We start from the raw sequence: 20348 nt of genomic DNA on the forward strand, positions 1-20348 counted from the left end.
AACACTGACCGGATCGTATCCTCTGACGTCACATCCCATTTCTGCACCTCTCGCGAGACTACGGGAGTACTTTTAATTTTCTGTCTGTACTTCGGTGTAAGAAAAATGTATGCGTGATCTGACTTACCGAAGCCACTATCAGAATGAGCCTTGTAGCCACCTTTAAATTGCGTGTAACAGTGATCTAGGATGTTACCGCCTCTGGTGTTGCAAGTCACATGCTGATAGAAGTCGGGCAATACCTTTCTCAGATTGGCGCTATTGAAATCTCCCAGAACTAAAATGGCGGCGTTAACATTCGCCTCTTGGATTCTGTTTACCTCGTCGTGTAGTCTGGAGAGCGCAACCTTGTTGCTGGCTTCAGCTTGCGGTGGAATATACACTCCGACCAGGACGATCGCCGTTAACTCCCTCGGGAGGAAGAAAGGACGACACTTGATGGTTATATATTCCAGTTCTGGGGAGCAGTGGTTGGATAGTTCCTTCACGTTCGTTGGGTCACTCCAATTTTTGTTAAACATGAAGGCAATACCCCCTCCACGTTGTTTACCGGACTCTGATGGTGACCGATCCTTTCTATGGATAAAGAAGTGATCCGCTGGTTGAATCGCGTGATCTGGAACCTCCGGCGTCAGCCATGTTTCGGTGAAGCAAAGGACATTGCAGTCCCTAACGTCTCTTTGATATTGAATCCTTGCTCGGATGTCATCCAGTTTATTGTCTATTGATTGTACATTGGCTAGCAATATACTGGGAAGTGGTGTACGATGGCGTCTGGATCTCAGCCTGTTTCGGATCCCAGCCCTCTTTCCTCGTCGTCTTTTCCTGGGCTCTGGGAACAAAGGGTCTGGTCCTAATCTCCGGAGGATTTCTTCAGGCCATTGATGTGGTTCGGAAAGCTGATCCAGCGAGTAATCCAGTTGGTAAGTTTCCCGTAATCCAATGTCTATGAGTGACTGACGGTCATATACATTAAATGCACCAACAGTTGGTACGCACAAAACTCTAAAAACTATAAATATTAACAAAAGTAAACACAGTCTCGACGGAGCGAACAGAGAGGCAGCCGAACGGGGCGGCGCCATCATCATCCCGGTTATCATGATGCTCAATGAATCTATGCAACACTAACCCATCCATCTACATTCATTGCACGCACAGCCACATGCACACACTCACTTTAAACAAACACTCACCTTTAACATTCACTTTAGACACTTTAAACACTTTTTAACACTACACCATATTTTTTTAAATCAATTTATTACAGAAAGATTTGCACTACATCCCAACCTAATTTAAAACATTTTTAAAGATTGCATTTTTAAAGTTTGCATTTTGTACGTCATAGCTTGCTTTTTGTACTACTTATAGGTTGTACTTTAATTTGTATATTGTATACTTACTTTGTATAGTGTTTGGACTTTATTCTTTTAACTTTTTTACTGTATGAAGCACATTGTCAGGGGGCTCATACAGAACCAAGCATTTCACTGTAATAATGTACTTCATATGTGACAAATAAAACAAAACTTGAACTTGAACAAAGGTTTGCGGCGAACACAAATCTAACGTTTGAAATAGTTTGTGAACGTTTGCCTTGGTCGTTGAACTTCTACGCACCTCGGAATGGTTGTTAAAGGATAACTCCACTATTTTGGGAAATTAGCTTATTTAACATCTTCCCTGGAGTTAGACAAGAAGATGCATACCTTTTTTGTCTCTGTGCGTGCATTTTAGCTTTGGGAATAGATGCTCCGTTAGCATAGCTTAGCTTCATCACTGGAAGTGAGGCAGGACAGTAGCCTTACAGTGCCTTACAGTGTAATGCAAGGTCTGACATTGACCAAACTTGATATGCATGACCTTGGTGGGCTCTAGGTCAACTCCTGAAAAGGGGGTCAATGTCAGACCTTGCAATCAAAAGTTAGGGGCGCACTGAAATTATGGCAAGGGTTATTAGCCCCCTAACTTTTGATTGCAAAGTCTGACATTGACCCCCTTTTCAGGAGTTGACCTAGAGCCCACCAAGGTCATGCATATCAAGTTTGGTCAATGTCAGACCTTGCAATACACTGTAAGGCACTGTAAGGCTACTGTCCTGCCTCACTTCCAGTGATGAAGCTAAGCTATGCTTGATTGATTGATTGAAAAGTTTATTAACAGATTGCAGAATGGGTACAGTACAGTACATCTCAATACATACAATTGTTAAGGGGATGCAGACCAGAGAAAGACTTTCGTCTTGTTTACATCAGGGTCACCCATTTTCAATTCATGCTAACGGAGCATCTATTCCCAAAGCTAAAATGCACGCACAGAGACAAAAAAGGTATGCATCTTCTTGTCTAACTCCAGGGAAGATGTTAAATAAGCTAATTTCCCAAAATAGTGGAGTTATCCTTTAACGTTAAACAAATAAAACGTCAAATTCACATTCAAGGTACTCAAACACTCTGATTGTCGTCCATGGTAACACGGCCCTTGGTCTTCCAATACGGTAGGTGGCGCTGTCGCGAAAAAACTATGGTATCCGGGGCAGCAGCCACATGCCACGTTCCCTTGGTTAAAAATAACCGCATTGTTCTTGAACCAGTAGCGTCGGCGACTGTAGCGCGGTTCCTGCAGTGAGTCAGTCTGGTCTGCTGCTCGGCGTGGGACCGACATCTGAGCCCCGTCCTCCTGGTGATGGAGGCTCGTCAGGTAGTGACTGACATGTGTTTTCTAGCTGCATGTAGAGAGTGTTTGAGGGGAGTTCTCCTCTTACTGTGTTGTTAGCAGCGTCCACAGCTGCTGCTTATCGTCCTGGTGGTTGATGTTAGTCTAGTTAGCACAGCCAGCCATTAGCTCTCTCTCGTTTCAACTCACCCTGTTTTGTTGGGGATGCTATTTGTTTTCGATATCTGGTATATTTCGGTAGTTTTCCTGCTGGAGCTAGTATTTTCTTAGCTGGTACCGCTGCATCTGTGGCTTGTGTTAGCTTAGCTGTGGCTAGTGTTACCTTAACTGGGGCTAGTGTTAGCTTAGCTGAGGCTAGTGTTAGCTTAACTGATTGATTGAAAAGTTTAACAGATTGCAGAATGGGTACAGTACAGCTCAATACATACAATTGTTAAGAGGATGCAGACCCGAGAAAGACTTTCGTCTTGTTTCCATCAGGGTCCCCTATTTTCAATTCATCATGACACACACGACATACAGATAGACCAGTACTGCTACATCTATACATTTATGACATACCAGATTTTCAAATACAGTACTGTTTGTGATACTAAAAAAAATCCAGAAAAAGAGTATATACATTTGACATAGAAACTGTGCATTGGGCGAGGTTGGGTAGGTGGGGTGGGGCTGTACATTGGAGGTGGGGGGGGGGGGGCACTGTACATTGGAATACTGACATACATTTGACATAGAAACTGTACATTGGAGGAGGTTGGGTAGGTGGGGTGGGGTTGGGTGGGGTTGGGTACATTGGAATACTGACAAAGCCATGCTTGGTCTTTATTGTACAACTGGGTTAGGACATTTGTAGGGGCCAGTTTTGAATTGCAGTCTCCCGTAGGTGTTCTTTGAGTGTTTTTGAAGGTGGGTAGTGATTCACATTAGGGCTGGGCGATATGACTAAAAACGTTATCGCGATAAAATTATACAATTATTTTCATATAATTCGATATCGATAATTATCGTCGATATAATGTCTGTCAAGTTTAATTAACTTCTTATGCTGCTGCGAATGTCTCGAGTCGAGTTGATGTCGTCATCAGTCCGCGCACGTTAGCAGTTAGCCGACAAGCGGAATATCTCATGACAATGTAATAAATGACACTAAAATACTCTCTTCCGCCACAATATATTGAAACGACGTCCACTGTATACCCCACACTACTATAAACGTGGCCTCAGAATTCACGCCACACACATACTCGGCACGTAAATATATAAAACATCGCCGTGCAAGCTAGTTATCCTAGCCAGCCTGTTGTTTCTAAGCCAATGTCTCGAGTCGAGTTGATGTCGTCATCAGTCCGCGCACGTTAGCAGTTAGCCGACAAGCGGAGTATCTCATGAGACAATGTAATAAATATGACACTAAAATACTCTCTTCCGCCACAATATATTGAAACGACGTCCACTGTATACTAGGGGTGGACGGTATAAACGGTATATGGTATAAACGGTATGAATTTGCTCTACGGTATGGATTTTGACTATACCGTGTAACCGGTAGGGCAGCTCTAAAATAGCAATGACGTCATGTAACCACAGCGCGACTATTTCACTCGCATTTGCCCCTAAAAATAGATAGAATTAGTCATAGATAATAGATATGTGCAAACTGGAAAAAGTTATTTAGGAGGCTTCGCGCAGTGGGCGTGCCAGCCCCTACCGCACGCATGTTAACACGGGTCTAGTAGTCTAGTGGGAGGACGGCGGCGTCTCCCTGAGCTAACGTTAGCTTAGCTACCGTTACAAAATGACCCAGTCAACTATTCACTTTTAGTTTAATACATGATGAGGCATTGTCTAACCGAACGGTATCTAGTCGGCCAGCTACCGATAGCTCCTGACATCAACAAACGCTCCACAAAGTCTAGTAGAGTGTTAGGGTTAGAGACGTGTATGCTACCTGTTAGCTCACGTTAGCGCAAGTTAGTTCACCGTTCAAAACGAAATGTCCCATTGAACTAAATAATTCACTGAGGCGTTGTATTAACGTTATATATCCGGCTAGCAGTAGCTACAGATAGCTCCTGATATCAATGTCTTATAACACTGATTCGATGCGTATTCGAGCTGAGGGCTTGCTGAGCACAGTTAAGTAACGTTATGCCAATAGGGTCCAGGTGCAGCGCCGGAGAATCCTGGCCGTAGCTCTGCTCGAGGCTACTCGAGTATAGGTCCAGGTGCAGCTCCGGAGAATCTTGGCCGTAGCTGGAGGCTACTAGAGTACACACAGACAGTGGAGCTTTTTGCGTGGTGGCGATGTCTCGCAGATAATACAAGTACAAGTCTAATTATATAATATATATATTTTATAAAAAAAAAAAAATATTATATAAAAGAATTTTTTTTATCAAAAACGATGATACCGTGATATATACTTACCGTCTATGCTTCAAATTATACCAGGGCTGTACGCTAAGCTTTTTCACTAGGGGCACACTTAATATTTTTTAGGGGCAAATTTTTTAATAACAATTTTACCATTATTAAAAAAATATGTTCCTCCTGCCTCATTACTGTGGTCCTTTTATTTAACATTTAAGTGCGTTTGTTTTCAGGTTTGTATCTTTTATAATGAACCAACCGAGAAAGTGTGTAAATCACTAATAGAACAAAAACAACAAACTGTGTGTGTGTAGTGCTCCTTGAATGAGATCACCACAACACACACACACCATTGCATTAATCAGGAGGACAAGAAACTCTGCATACATTTGTTTCACAATGAAAAGTGCTTTAGAAATCAAATGAATTATTATTGTAAATAACCCCATGAAAGGTTTATTATTTGTATGGGTAATTACCTGCTTCATATTTGTGATGTTACTGGTTTCAGGGTGTGCCTAAAGTGATCAATGTGTTGGGCCGTTTATAGAGATCTATGCCAATTAATGTTTATGTATATCCGGGACTTTTTTTAGTACGAATTGAGAGGTATTTGTATATGTGACCTTTATTTTGAAAACCGTGTTGCGACGCAACCTTATTTACATTTGCGCTTTTGACAGTGAAATGTTCAGTCCAACTTAGCTCGAAGGAAAGACTAATCAAAAAGGTTTAATTGACCCGTATGAGGCTCTTACGGTAGGACTTTGATTGTTTATAGAAGTGGAATGTAATACTATGCTAAACGAGAAATAAACAGTTTGTGACAGCCAGTAAAGTTGCAAGCCACTTTCATTTCATATACGGGGACACCGTGACAATTATTAGTATTATCTTATTTGCATATTGTCTCATTATTAGATAGATAGGTTGATATTTTATAAATTTAAGTAGACAGTATTTCACGTCCTAATAGTGGGCTACTACTACTCACCTAATGCATGGCTGAACCTGAACCTGAACGTTAGAAGTGTCCGTGTCCCCGTCAATCAATCATCACATCATCACGTCAATCATCATCTTATCATCTCTCCACATCGGACGTGGTTGTCATAAGATGGACTGATATCCACTCCGTTGTTCTTGCAGAGCAAAATTTGTATCTTAAATGTATTGAAATGAGGTGCTTCTTTGGCGATGCAATAGTCCATATTGAAAGGAAGAGAGGCCACATTCAGTTTTGTTTTGCTAGGAATTATGGGATTTGGTGTTGGATGTATAGACTACGCAGATAGGGACATGGTCTTTAATCGCACGATAGACTACAAGTACCAAGTATATAGCGTGACCTAGATTCACTCCACACGCAAATCTTTTTTTTCACTCAGGCTATCTGTGATCGCAGTAAGTTCATTCATTGCCGACAGATTCTTTCATAGCACCACGACATTGTGTCGCACTGACAGCTCGCGTGAGTGGCGTCATCACACGCCTTGGATAATTTAGGAGTGAAATGCGAATGCAAGGCTTGAAAGCACTACTTGCAAGCCCGCCCCCAGATAATATTTACTAGTGATGCACGATATATCGGCCGCCGATATAATATCGGCCGATATGGCCGTTTTTTTACACATCGGTATCGGTCCGATATCAAGATAGGGCCGATATTTATATTTTTTTTTTTTCTTTTTTTTTTTTTTTTTTTACATGTTTTGGCCTTAAATAGTTTCAAAATATCAGTCATTTCTGAAAATAAGTTACAAAAGTAAAAAAAAATATGCGTTTTGGAAAATAGCTCTTTATTTGATTATCATAAAAAAGTGTTTTCTATACAGAGATATCGACATCGGTAAATATCGGTATCGGCCAGAACAGCAATATTAATATCGGTTATCGGTATCGGCCACAATTTTCACATCGGTGCATCACTAATATTTACCAATCGCAACGGCCAATTAAAGGGGCAATTCGCGATCATATCATCGCAGTGTACAGGCCTGTATACCGTGATATAAATTTTAGACCATACCGTCCACCCCTACTGTATACCCCACACTACTATAAACGTGGCCTCAGAATTCACGCCACACACATACTCGGCACGTAAATATATAAAACATCGCCGTGCAAGCTAATTAGCCTAGCAAGCCTTGTTGTTGAGTGAGTCCTACCTCTGGGTCTCCTTCCGGGTCTCCTTCGCTCTCGGCCATCTCCTTCACTGATTGGTTGTTAGTGCGTGCTCATATCCAAGCTTGGAAAATCGATATATCGAAACTTTGCGACCACGTTTCATGTTTATTTCGAGGAAATAATTTATCGCGATAGTTATCGTTTTATCGCCCAGCCCTAATTCACATTCCTTTACAGCTTTGGGTAGGGCGTTCCACATTGTTGTGGCATAATTGCGAAACGTGTTTAGTCCCTTGTTTGAGCCGAATCTGGGTTTTACATGATTTGTGGAGCTCCCTCTGGTGTTGTGATCGTGGTATTCACTGACCTTTGGGAAGTATTTTGACATGTACATGGGTACCTTGGTCGTGTAGTGTATCTTGTAGGGCTGCACGATTATGGGAAATAATCGAATTGCGATTATTCTGACGGATATTGCGATTTGCGATGCGATTAAATTATTATTTTTTAAACAGCAGCCCAACAGAGGTTTAATGTAAAATGTGGCTTGCATTAAATGATACTTGCATGAAATGTCTCTTGGGTTGCTTTAAAGTTAAGCTTCCGTTTAATATTCATCTTGTAATAGATTTAAAACATGTGATGGGAGCATTACTAACCTGAATACCGGCAGATGTTTTTTTTCACACAACCATCTAGAAAAGCTCAATTGGAAACTGTTTGGAAAAGGGCAGGGACTTTCAAAAATACTTGACAGGTGATTGGATGATCTGTCTATCATGATACCATCAAACTATTAACTGCTCTAATTATAATGCAAGGATGAGAGTTTAAAAGATATTAATTGCAACAACATATTATTTGTGTTTTTTTTAAGCAGCTGCCATTTTGTTTCTCTTAGACACGACTCTCAAATCAGTCACACTTGAAGTGTCAAACAAATTGAACAATTAGAATATGAAAATAAAATAAGACCTTTCTATAAACAAGGTTATTCACTTGTGGCTCAGGAGCTGCAACTAAATATTGCACATGCAATCAAGTTAAAGGAACACGCTAGGGAATTAGCTCACTGTCTTCTCCAGAGAGAGATAAGAAGATAGATACCAGTTTCCTCTGTGCGTTCAGTAGAAAGCGGTCTGGCTGCACCTTAGCCTAGCTTAGCACAATGAATGGAAGCGGACAGTGCTGGTTAGCCTAGGCATTGTCCAACTAACAGCTCTCCCCCGAAGGCTAACCTGTACTGTCCGCTTACATTCATTGTGCTAAGCTAGGCTAAGGTGCAGCCAGACCGCTTTCTACTGAACGCACAGAGGAAACTGGTATCTATCTTCTTATCTCTCTCTGGAGAAGACGGTGAGCTAATTTCCCAAAATGTTCCTTTAAGTAAAGGGATAATAAAAAAATAATAGGACCTTTATGCAAATCTCTTGAAATAGATAAAAGTGCAGAACAAATAAAAGTTTTGGTCTTTACAGATTTTGTCAAGAGAACCAGCATGTCAACCTTTGCTGGTTTCAGACATGCGCGCTGACACGTGACCACGTTGCCTCCAGCACTGAACACTCTTTCCGATGGGGAACTCGTGGCTGGTATACACAGGAATTTGCGAGCCAGCTTGCTCAGCATCGGAAAGCTAACATGGTGTACCCTCCACCAGACCAGGGGGTCTTCCTCTGCATCGATGGTGGGAGTCATTAGGTAGGTGTTCACCTCCGCTTCTATGGCACCCTCCAACTGCACAGCGGATGAAGCGTTGGTCGGGGGCACAGCAGCAGCGGTGCTCTTAAAGAAGCTGCCCAATGACCGCTTTGCCTTCTTCGCAGTGGATGGCTCTGCCTCTGCTGCACTTTGAAGCATGGCCTCTGTGGTGCTAGAAGCCTGAGCCCTCTTCTCCTGCAAAACACAGAGATGAGCATAGAGATGAGAGGTGTTAAGTTTGGCAACAATGTAATTCTGAGCAATTGGGCATTTTATGTAAACATTAAAACAATTGCCAATGAATTAAATCTAAATACAATATCATTGCACGTGGCATCTTGTGTTGACTAAACTGCACATAAAAACAAGTTACCTTTCGTGCCACCTGTTCCATTTCGATCTTCACTCTTGCTTTGGTGTCTGGGACCTTCTCTGCACTGATGTAGACTGTCTTGAATCTTGGATCAATGAACGAAGCGATGTCCAGAAGCTCCTGTGAAACATTAGATAATGGTTTTACTAAGAGAATCAACACTGTATGCCTCCAAGCTTATCAATTCCTTTCATCAATGAATGCAGGCATGTTTTTCTAATTGCAACAATGATCTCTCAGAGACAAAACAGTTGAAATCTTATCAATTCCTATCCCTACCTGTGTGACTCGGTCTCTGTATTTATCCTCCATGTAGCCAAGGACCGTTGACTTTATCTCCTTGGTAAGGGTTGTGTCCTCGTCATCTTCAGCCAGAGTTGATGTTTTCAGGAGATGCAGGACTGGCTTCAGGTATGACACGCTTACATACGCTTCACCAGAGAGGGCATCTGTGAACTCCTGGAGAGGACGCAGGGCGTTGTTGATTGATTCAAGGACATCTATGTCCTGCCAACTGGGGACCAGGTGACGCGTCTTCCTGTCTTCAGAGAGAACCTGAGACAAGGCCTGTCTCTGCTCCAACACCCTCTCGATCATCTTCTGCCTCGAGCCCCATCTTGTTGGACACTCTGTGATCAAAGAGTGCTCCGGCAGATGCAGCTCTCGCCGAGTCAGTGCTGCCTTCTTCTTCCAACTGTGAGAGAAATGGCAAACCAGAGACTTAGAGTCCTGTTGCCCGATCTATACGCCCTGCCACTGTCTTCTCTTTCAGAGCAATTTTCAGAGAAAATTATTTAAATTATTATTTTTCATATTGAAAATCATTAGCCTCATAGCATAATTGCAGGGACGAAACTAGAGAGCGCCACCCGCCATTTGCGCTCAGTTTTTACGTTTGGCCCCTCCCACTGAGACGTCTGAGCGCCGTGTGGCGGGGAATCAAATAGTCATGTGAAAACCGAAAATCATGATCCAATTCTTTAGCAGAGTTCTCACTCGCTGTCTCAGCACAGACATGAAGCGCGCACCGCGCACTGCTGCTGCTGCTGCTGCTACCCCCTCCCCACCTGTTTCTGTATGCCTGCATGTAAACAGAGGCTATTGCCTCCGAGTCACCGTGACGTTAGTTAGCACTGCTGCTGCTGCTCCTACCCCTGTATGCCTGCATGTAAACAGAGGCTATTGCCTCCGAGTCACCGTGACGTTAGTCTAGTCAGTGTGGGACCTTCGTGAGATAACGTTAGCTACCGTTACAAAATGACCCAGTCAACTATTCACTTAGTTTAATACATGAGGCATTGTGTAACGTTATCCAGCCGGCTAGCTACTGATAGCTCCAGACATCAACAAATCCTCCAGCAATAGGCCAGTGCATAATACCTCCGTTGGCTAGGTAACTAGTCACTACGAAATGTCGCAGTAAACGATAGCTCCTGGCATCAATGTCCTACAACAACAACATGCGTATTCGAGTCCCTGGTTTACATCGCATGAGTGAGGGCTGCTGAATAGGGTCCAGCTGTAGCTCAGGAGAATCCTTTTGCATGCTGAATGTAGCGTTTAGGGTCCAGCTGCACCCCCGGAGAATCCTTGCTGGAGCTGGAGGCCACTCGAGTATACACACAGACAGTGGAGCTGTTTGCAGACAGCGAGGTGGCGATCACAAGTATGATTATATAATATATATATTTTATTAAAAAAAAAGTTGGCAGGTAAGAAATATGCTTGGCGGGTAGATTCTTCCCATCTACCCGCCACTGGCCGGTGAGTCAAAGTTTATTTGGCTCCCTGATAATTGCCTAAGTCATATTTTGGCCAAATTGTGATATCTGTCTAACGCTGCTAACACCCTGTCTTATTGCTAGGGATGCCCCGATCGATCGGCCACCGATCATTATCGGCCGATAATCAGTATAAATATGCGATCGGGGAATTCCGATAATTAGTCATATTCGCCGATCGCGGAAACTGATCAAGTGGATATCTCACTCGCTTGTCTCAGACGCACAGGACCTGCAAACTGCTCCTCCTCCCTAGCCCCGCCCGTACCCGTGTAGAGTTTGTAAACACAGAGGAGGCGGACCTCCTCTGCTGAGTCTAGATAGTGCATTCGACCTGAGCTAACGTTAGCTACCTAGCTATCGTTACTGTTTAAACAAAATTACCCAGTCAACTATTCACTTTTAGTAGGCATTGTCTAACGGTATTTAGCCGGCTAGCTACTGATAGCTCCGGATATCAACAAATGCCCCAGGAAGTCTAGTAGCCCATGTTGATATCTCCGTTAGCTTGCGTTAGCTGACGTTAGTTCACGGTTCAAAACTAAATGTCCGATTGAACTAAATAGTTGTCTTAACGTCATCTAGCCGGCTAGCAGTAGCTACAGATAGCTCCTGATATCAATGTCTTATAACATTGATTGAATGCGTATTCGAGCTGAGGGCTTGCTGAATGTGAAATGACCAAAGCATAACGTTACCAATGCAATAGGGTCCCGCTGCAGCGCCGGAGAATCCTTTTTGGAGCTAGGGCTACTAGAGTACACACAGACAGTGTAGCTGTTTGCAGATAGCGAGCATTTTGACTTGTTGCGTGGTGGCGATGTCTCAATACAAGTACAAGTCTAATTATATAATATATATATTTTATATAAAAAAAAAAAAAAAAAACTTATATAAAATAATTTTTAATTTCTTTTTAATCAAAAACGATCGGTATCGGATCGGTATCGGCCGATATGACTCACGACGATCGGTTATCGGTGGCAAAAAACGTGATCGGGGCATCCCTACTTATTGCCTATGTCCTCAGCCTATCAGAATGCTTATTGCAGTCCAAAATCACTATCTGCCTTAGTCATCTCTTTGACTACATACAGTATTTATCTAAACAAATCTCTTTACACCTAAAATAAGACAACTTGTTTTTAGTAATTTTTCACTTGTTTCAAGCTCATTTTCAAATTAATATTTGCTTTTTATTTGAAGTGTAAAGAGATTTGTTTTGACTAGAAATAAGAGAAGTGGCATTAGACACCAGGCAACAGATTGAAGAGGAAACGGCTGTTAAAGCCTGTTAAGGCGAGACACTGTAGGTGAATAGGCAAATATACTTTTTTTGTTGATTTTGAGATTTTGTTATATTTTGCTTCCTAAACATGTCTTCTATGAAACTAGTGACAATAAAACGTCAATAACACACATTTAGTTGTTTATTTTACTTCATTTTGCCTTATTGCATCCATAAATGTGCACATATTTAATGGGGAAGTGCCTCATTTGCATATATAAACATAAAATTCTGAAAACTTGCAATATATTTTTTCTTAGTTTATATGTACATAACAAACTGGGAAAGTTTCATAGTGATATCTATTCAAATATTTTTTGCCTATTAGGGGGTACTACACTGTTTGTAGCCTGTGTGTAGTTCTGTTCAGTTCAATAACATCATTATTATTATTATTATTCAGTTATCAGGCATGTGTTTAGGTTGTCTATTACTAATGGTTTGATTAGGTATTGTGTTTGTAAATATCTGTTTAAAAAAAAAAAAGTGTGGCATTTTACAATACAGAACTTTGAAGGCGTTTTCCCAAAAATGAGTTCTAAGAGTTTTTCCTCATACTCTGAGTCAGAAATCTCCACTTCAGTAGCACTCGCATACACCAAACCTTCCAGTTCTATTCATATCTATGTTCTGAAGGTATTTACAGAAGGGTTTGTTGATATCGCATTCATACCCTGATTTATATCACATTTTATTCAAAAAAACATGGCGAAATATGGAATTTTACCATAAAAATGGACTGAATGGAGAATTTTCTGATTTATGGAGTGATAAAAAGAGATATCCAAAATCCCCTCTGTAATAACCTTTGGCTCTAATATGTCAACAAAATGAAACTATAATTTTGAAAATGGCTTCATCCAATGTTCAGATTTCTGTCCTGGAATTATATGCAAATTTGTGCATATTTAAGTAGATAATGCCTCATTTGCATATTTAAACATACAATTTCAGAAAACTTGTAATACAAAAAAGTCTTGTCTTAATATAAGTAATCAACTGGGGAAGTTTCATTGTGATATCTATTAGTTAAATTTTTTACCCTATTCACCTGTAGTGTCTCCCCTTAAACATAACCGCTTTATAACAAATGTACCCTAAGTAAACATACAGACTTTATAACAAACACCATAATCATAACCGCTGTATCAAACACACACATCCTAAAGATAACAGCTGTATCGAACACACACAAAAAAAAACTTGGTTAGACAAGTAAGTAACACAACTTGGGTTATGTTTAGGAAAGTAAAACAACGTTGGTAATGTTATGTTTGTATTTATAAATGTATGTACGAGAAATAATGTCTGACTAAGTCATGGCATTCTGCCTAAGTCACTTTTATTTGTTATGCAATCGCTGTTGTGCCTTTTTGCAAACGGGCTGACCTTCGAAGCTTTTTTTGGCAATCGAAGCTTCGGGGCCGAGCTTCGATTTTAATTCGGAGCTTCAAAAAAAATATATATATATATATTTAATTTTTTTTTCTTTTTTTATATATATATATATCTTATGTTGTGGGACTTGTACAGCACTTTCGTAAACGTTGTTGTTTTTAAATGTGCTCTATAAATAAAGTGGGTTGGATTAATTAATTAAGTAGCCCCTTTCGTGACTGACGCATCCAACAAGGTTTCACTCGGCTGTGTGATTTAATTCAAGGTGGATCGCTGTTGTCGTTTGAACAACTTCAGATTTCATGGGAACTACCAATCCCCCAAATCAAGAATGTTTAAGATGAATGAAGTAGACTAAACTATGCACAGAATTATGTCAGTCTACAAGGTCCGGATTCTACATGGTCCGGCAATGTAGACCTTGTAGACTCCACTACAGACCAATTATCAGTGAATGTTCATGCATTTTTAAGAAGGGCAACTTCCACAAAAAAACAAAGAACTCACCAAAATATCTCAGTAGCACCTTATCTAAATGTTATATTTCATATATGGAGATTCATATTTATTTATGTATTGCATGCATTTCTACATTTTATTTCCTATTTTGTTTATTCATCCCAGTATCTTTCTTTCTTATGTGTGGAATTCTACAAGGTGTGTGTGTGTGCGCGCACACACACACACACACACACACACACACCTACACACACACCTACACACACACACACACACACACACTTACATTTAGTCATTTAGCTGACGCTTTTATCCAAAGCGACTTACAAGTTCTGTACGACAAGACCGCAAGAAGGGTACAACTCTATCAGCTGAGTAACAATGTTCATCAACGTGTTGCGTGTTACAGTGTAGGTTAGTTTATTAGGACAAGTGCATGACAGTAAGGTTAGTCACGGTTAGATTTTTTTTTTTTTTATCATTTCAGATAATGGTTGAAGAAGTGAGTCTTTAGTCGACGGCGAAAGATTGGACGGGATTCGGCTGTCCTAACTGGGATGGGTAGTTCACACACACACACACACACACACACACACACACCTACACACACACACAAATCGAAGTAAAAAAAAAAAATGTTCATTTTTTGAAAAAGATTTTTTTTTTTTTTTTTTTTTTTTTTTTTTTTACTCCGATTTTTTTTTAATGTTCGAAGCTTGTGCCATCGAATCGAACGTTCGAAGCTTCGAAGCATTTAAGACAGCCCTAATGTTCACACATCTGGTTGAACTTACTGTTACAATATCAATAAAAGACATGTGCTTCCAGCAAATGTTAAAATATGACTTAGGCTATTATGCTATGAGTATGAGCCTCTATGAGGCTAGCTAAATGTAATAACAATAAAATTATGAAACTGAGAGGTGGGTAGAGAGAGAATTGGGAGGAGGGAGAGAGGGAAAGAAGAGAGGAAGGGTGACTTCCCATTCACGTACCTATTGCAAGATGCAGCCTGTGTCCAAAGCACTGAAGCCTTATCCAATGATTCAGTGCCGCCGCTTTGATAACATTCGATCCATTATCAGTGGTGATGCACGTCTGATAATCTTCATCCAGACCCCAGCTGGACAAGGACTCTCTTAGTCCATGGGCAATATTCTCTCCCGTGTGGTCATCAGGAAAGTAGGCCGTTTGCAGGCAGTTACTCTTCAACTCAAATTGGTTATTTATGAAGTGCACGGTCAGACTGAGATACGGCTCGGTCGTCCTGCTCGACCACAGGTCGGTTGTTGTAGCATAGTATTCGATAGTTTTCAGCTCCGTCGCAATTTTTTCCTGACATTCAGCATACAGATCTGGGATGGCCACCTGACCAAAGTACGTGCAGGAGGGAATCGAATATCGTTTATCCAGCGTATGGATTAGTTTTTTAAACCCCACGTTGCTCACAGTGTTAATAGACACCAGGGGAGGAAACTAACTTTTTGGCTTACCAGCCAACTGGCGGGTATCTGATTTTTTTTACCAGCCAAATAGATTTTTTACCAGACAAAAAAAATCGCTAATTGTGATAATTACTTCTTTGTACGTCTTCGTCTAAATTGATTTTCAATCATAGTAAATTAATCACACTGTCTCTACTCTTCAAAATATTACATCATTAAATCACATATTAACATGAAAGAGGGAACTATTCTGGACTGGGTTGGGCTGAACTGGGCAGTGAAAGATGCTGGGTTGGGCTGGTCTAGGTTATACTGAATGATGAATTGAAAATGAATTGAAAATGGGGGACCCTGATGTAAACAAGACGAAAGTCTTTCTCTGGTCTGCATCCCCTTAACAATTGCATGTATTGAGCCGTACTGTACTGTACCCATTCTGCAATCTGTTAAATAAAGTTTTCATTCATCACAGCTCAACTACTAGGAATGTGTGTCTGACTCTTAAGTGCAGGAAATATTCATCAGAAAGGGGGGACATGATGGAGGGAATGGAAAGAGCAGGTTTGACAGGAGCAGGGTTGAAGGGATTGATTGATTGAAACGTTTATTAACAGATTGCAGAATGGGTACAGTACAGTTCAATACATACAATTGTTAAGGGGATGCAGACCAGAGAAAGACTTTCGTCTTGTTTACATCAGGGTCCCCCATTTTTAATTCATCATAACATATTGGAGTGTGGAGGAAGTGGACAAGGCATTAAGCAAACAGGACTGAAATGGGGGACCCTGATGTAAACAAGACTAAAGTCCTTATCTGGTCTGCATCCCCTTAACAATTGTGTGTATTGAGCTGTACTGTATTGTACCCATTCTGCAATCTGTTAATAAAGTTTTCAATCAATCAATCAATACTGGGTTGGGCAGTGAAAGAACCAAGCATTTCACTGTAATGTAATAGCTAAATAAAACAACTTGAACTTGACTTGTTACATTTGCACTCTGGTTGTATGCCAAATGTATTCTGGTTGTACTGTACTTGTGCTGTAAGATGACAATACATTGGAACCGAATCGACAACGCTAGGGGTTCAGCAGGTGTGTTCTGAATGCCAAATATGACAACATCACCGTTGTGAAGGGCATATGGGCGAGTGGTGATATGCTGGGAAACCCGGTAATAATAAAATGTCACTCGGCTGCATTTAAGCAAAGCCGCTCAGTATAGTCGTCCACTATGTTGAATGCCCGTTATGGTAGCTTGTTACATGCTAGGTAGCTAGTCAAGTCAAGTCAAGTCAAGAGTTTTAATTGTCACGGCATACAGGTATACAATGAAATGCGGGTTGACTTGTCATTCTCATCCGACTCGAAGGAGACGCGTCGCGTGCTGTTGTTCGCCCCCATGTCAGACCGCACCGATATCCGAAAGCGACGACTCTACATGCAATTATTTTCATCCACTCATGTGTTTTTGTAAGTTTGTCTACGTTGTCAAGCCGGCTGCCGGTGGCAGGAGTTAGTAGGTCTGCGCGCAGTGGTATGTCCACTTCCCCTAGATGGGCGTCATCTTCTAGAAAACGAGTGTTCATTGGAGGAGCTTAGAGCGCATCTGTACAACGATGATGTTCATTGGTTATGGTCTGATTATTATGTGGCGCAAATGGGAGGAATCAAGGGGGGAGTCAGAGTTCGGTTTGTGTCAGTGAGCGAATCAGCAGATTGCAGAATGATTTTTTTGTTTTGTTTTGTAATTACTAGTACTCGCCAGACTGGCGAGTGCTCTTCATGAATTACTCGCCAAACGTAAAAAATACTCGCAATTGGCGAGTAAAGTGGCCTAATTTCCTCCCCTGATAGACACCATGTCCTTAGCGAGGTAGTGCGTTATGGCATTAGTTATCTCACTGTGCCTCCGTGCGCCCTTTTCATACGGAGTAACAGCCGCAAACGACTCATCAACATTTGTTTGCTTAACGTTAGACTGGGCTGCTTGAGGACGTTCATTTACCTTGTTTCTGGTCGCGCACTCGACGTATAAGTGCCTGTGGTGCGTTTTCAAGTGCTGATACAGGTTTGTGGTGTTTCCTCGCGAGGTAGCAACCGTTCCACGACAAACTGCACAATACCTTCTTTTGTTCCACATCTGTCGTCTTGAAGCCAAAATACTTCCATACAACCGAAGTGCTACTTTTCTTCGGAACGAGAATGTCCAACGTTTCTTCTGGCTCCGTTGAAGCCATTAATCCCACATGAAAATCGCCGCTAGCCAGCTACTGTAAATTAACGTCTTCACGCATGGGTGTGTCACGTGCTGCTGTTGTTGTTGGGCGTATACTAGTTACCTTGGGCTAATTCCGATTGGTGAGCAATGACTGGTACACGTAGAGCACAGCACTTCTGATTGGTGAGCATGACTGACAGTCAAGCAAAAAAAAAAAAAAAAAATGTTGCATCAGACTCGCCATGCGTCTAATCGCAGGCTTCTCGGTTTGATAATTGCATCATGTCAAATCGCGATTTCGATAAAAAAAACGATTAATCGTGCAGCCCTAGTATCTTGTAGATTAAAAAAAAAATGTTTAATTAAATTATATAAATTATACTTTTTTTTTATACTGTTTTATATATACTGTTTTTTAGTAATAACTAGAAAGTAATGGTATTTATTCAACAACAGGTGATTGATTATGATACTAATACAAATCTATACACTGATACTAATACAAATCTATACACTGAGTATGGGGCTGCAGCACTGCAGATATACCCTACTCCAACGATCCACACGGACATTACACGGTGTTGCACTCGTTACCAAGTGGCTCTGCAGATATACCCTACTCAGTCTACAAGGCTCCGTTGGAGAGGATCTGTTGTGATTTTTGCACAATAAATATTCAACATTCTCTTTTGAGACTCCGCCTCAGACTCTTATCATTTGGCACTAAAAGCTAAACATTGTCACCGATATGGCTGTCCGCAACATGTCATTAATTGTGTACATGAGGTGGTTCAGTGACGACGCTAACGTGAGCTAGGTTAGCTAGCATGGAGCTACCGGCAGATGGAAAGACTGTAACTTTACTGGTGAAAATGTGATTTACGTTGGAATACTCCTTTGCCAACTTGCTGTACTTTGCTTGCAGGTCTGCAGCCATTATTGCTGGATTATGAATAGTCCCAACTTTAGCCAAGGTAACGTTAAGCTAAAACTAGCTCTTCAGCTAATGCTAACACCAGCAAGCGAACCCATCAGAGCTCCCCGTCACACTGCTCTGTTGGGACGATGGCATTTAAGAAAGTATCTGCTGTTAAAATGACAAACGGCATTGACACTTTAATTCACGGTCGGTTAAACACACGTTTGTTTTATAATGCTCACAGCAGACCGCAGTGTTGTTGATAAATTACGTGGGGCCGGGGGCATTTAAGTTCCGCAAAAAAAGGTTCCGCACCGTTGCAATCGTACGGTGCACAGCCCGTACTGTACCGGAGGACCACATTGACGCGGTACAGTACGTATCCGCGTACCGTTACACCCCTACTTCTTTGTATGTCTTTGCCTAAATTGATTTTCAATCATAGTAATAATCACATCGTGTCTCTACTCTTTAAAATATTTATTAGCATAAAACATTAATTACTGTCTCTACTCTTCACAATATTAGCATAAAACATTAACATGAAAGAGGGATCTATTCTCGACTGGGTTGGGCTGAACTGGGCAGTGAAAGAAAAAACCGAAGTGTATACTGTCTATCTTATGTCGTATGCAGTGGTGCGTTATTGAAATCAACTGGGATTGCACGCACCTAATGGAGCCACGTGCGCTCCCGCGAATGCGCATTAAGGTCCCCTCGCTTGAGCACAGACTACAGACGGTGCCTAATTGCCTCTACGAATGGAATGTAACACGTCATTCACAACAAGTTAGGTGTGAATGTATCTGAGAACCTATTTAACACACCTGACGACCGGCGCTATATTGATATGCAAATAGCGAGTACTTATCTGGGCTTGCACGTAGTGCACCCCCGTCCCATGAATAACGCATGCCTGGTCGTATGTCATATGTTATGATTAATTGAAAATGTGGGACCCTGATGTAAACAAGACTAAAGTCTTTCTCTGGTCTGCATCCCCTTAACAATTGTGTGTATTGAGCCGTACTGTATTGTACCCATTCTGCAATCTGTTAATAAAGTTTTCAATCAAGTTAACTTTGCACCTCGGTTGTCAAGCCGCGTCAATGTTGTGATGCATCTGGGTAGCGTTTTTTTTCTTTTTCGTAGCCGCATTTTGCGGAGACTCTCTCTGATTGGCCACTTCATGTGACATGTGTGCCCAATCGTGTGACGCCTGTTTCTACACCGGTTAATAGGGGTGCACCGATGTATCGGTCGGGTATCGGTATCGGCCGATAAGCTCGAATGTGCCGATGGCAGTAGCCGATAAATTCAGTCGCGTCCTGCCAATGGCGCCTCCCCCACACACACACAAGCTACTGCATCAAAGTCACTACTAAATATTCAACATTCTCTTTTGAGACTCTGCTTCAGACTCTTATCATTTGGCACTAAAAGCTAAACATTGTCACCGATATGGCTGTCCGCAACATATCATTAATTGTGTACGCGAGGTGGTCGCTCAGTGACAACACTAACATGAGCTAGGTTAGCTAGCATGAGCTACCGGGAGATAGAAGACTAACGTTACTGGT

The 20348-nt window shown here is 41.5% G+C and overlaps 1 protein-coding gene across 1 annotated transcript in view; it reads left to right on the forward strand.

Moving 5' to 3' along the window:
• Nucleotides 1-2619: 2619 nt before the first annotated feature.
• Nucleotides 2620-20348, forward strand: part of LOC311233810 (uncharacterized protein) — a 124864-nt gene continuing 107135 nt past the window's right edge. Inside the window, exon 1 of the mRNA XM_084320834.1 lies at nucleotides 2620-2703. The gene's annotated coding sequence lies outside the window, so the exon portion shown is untranslated. The remainder of the gene's footprint in view (nucleotides 2704-20348) is intronic.

The sequence above is a fragment of the Notolepis coatsorum genome (assembly GCF_963971535.1).
Source record: "Notolepis coatsorum genome assembly, chromosome: 8".
NCBI classification, from domain to species: domain Eukaryota; kingdom Metazoa; phylum Chordata; class Actinopteri; order Aulopiformes; family Paralepididae; genus Notolepis; species Notolepis coatsorum.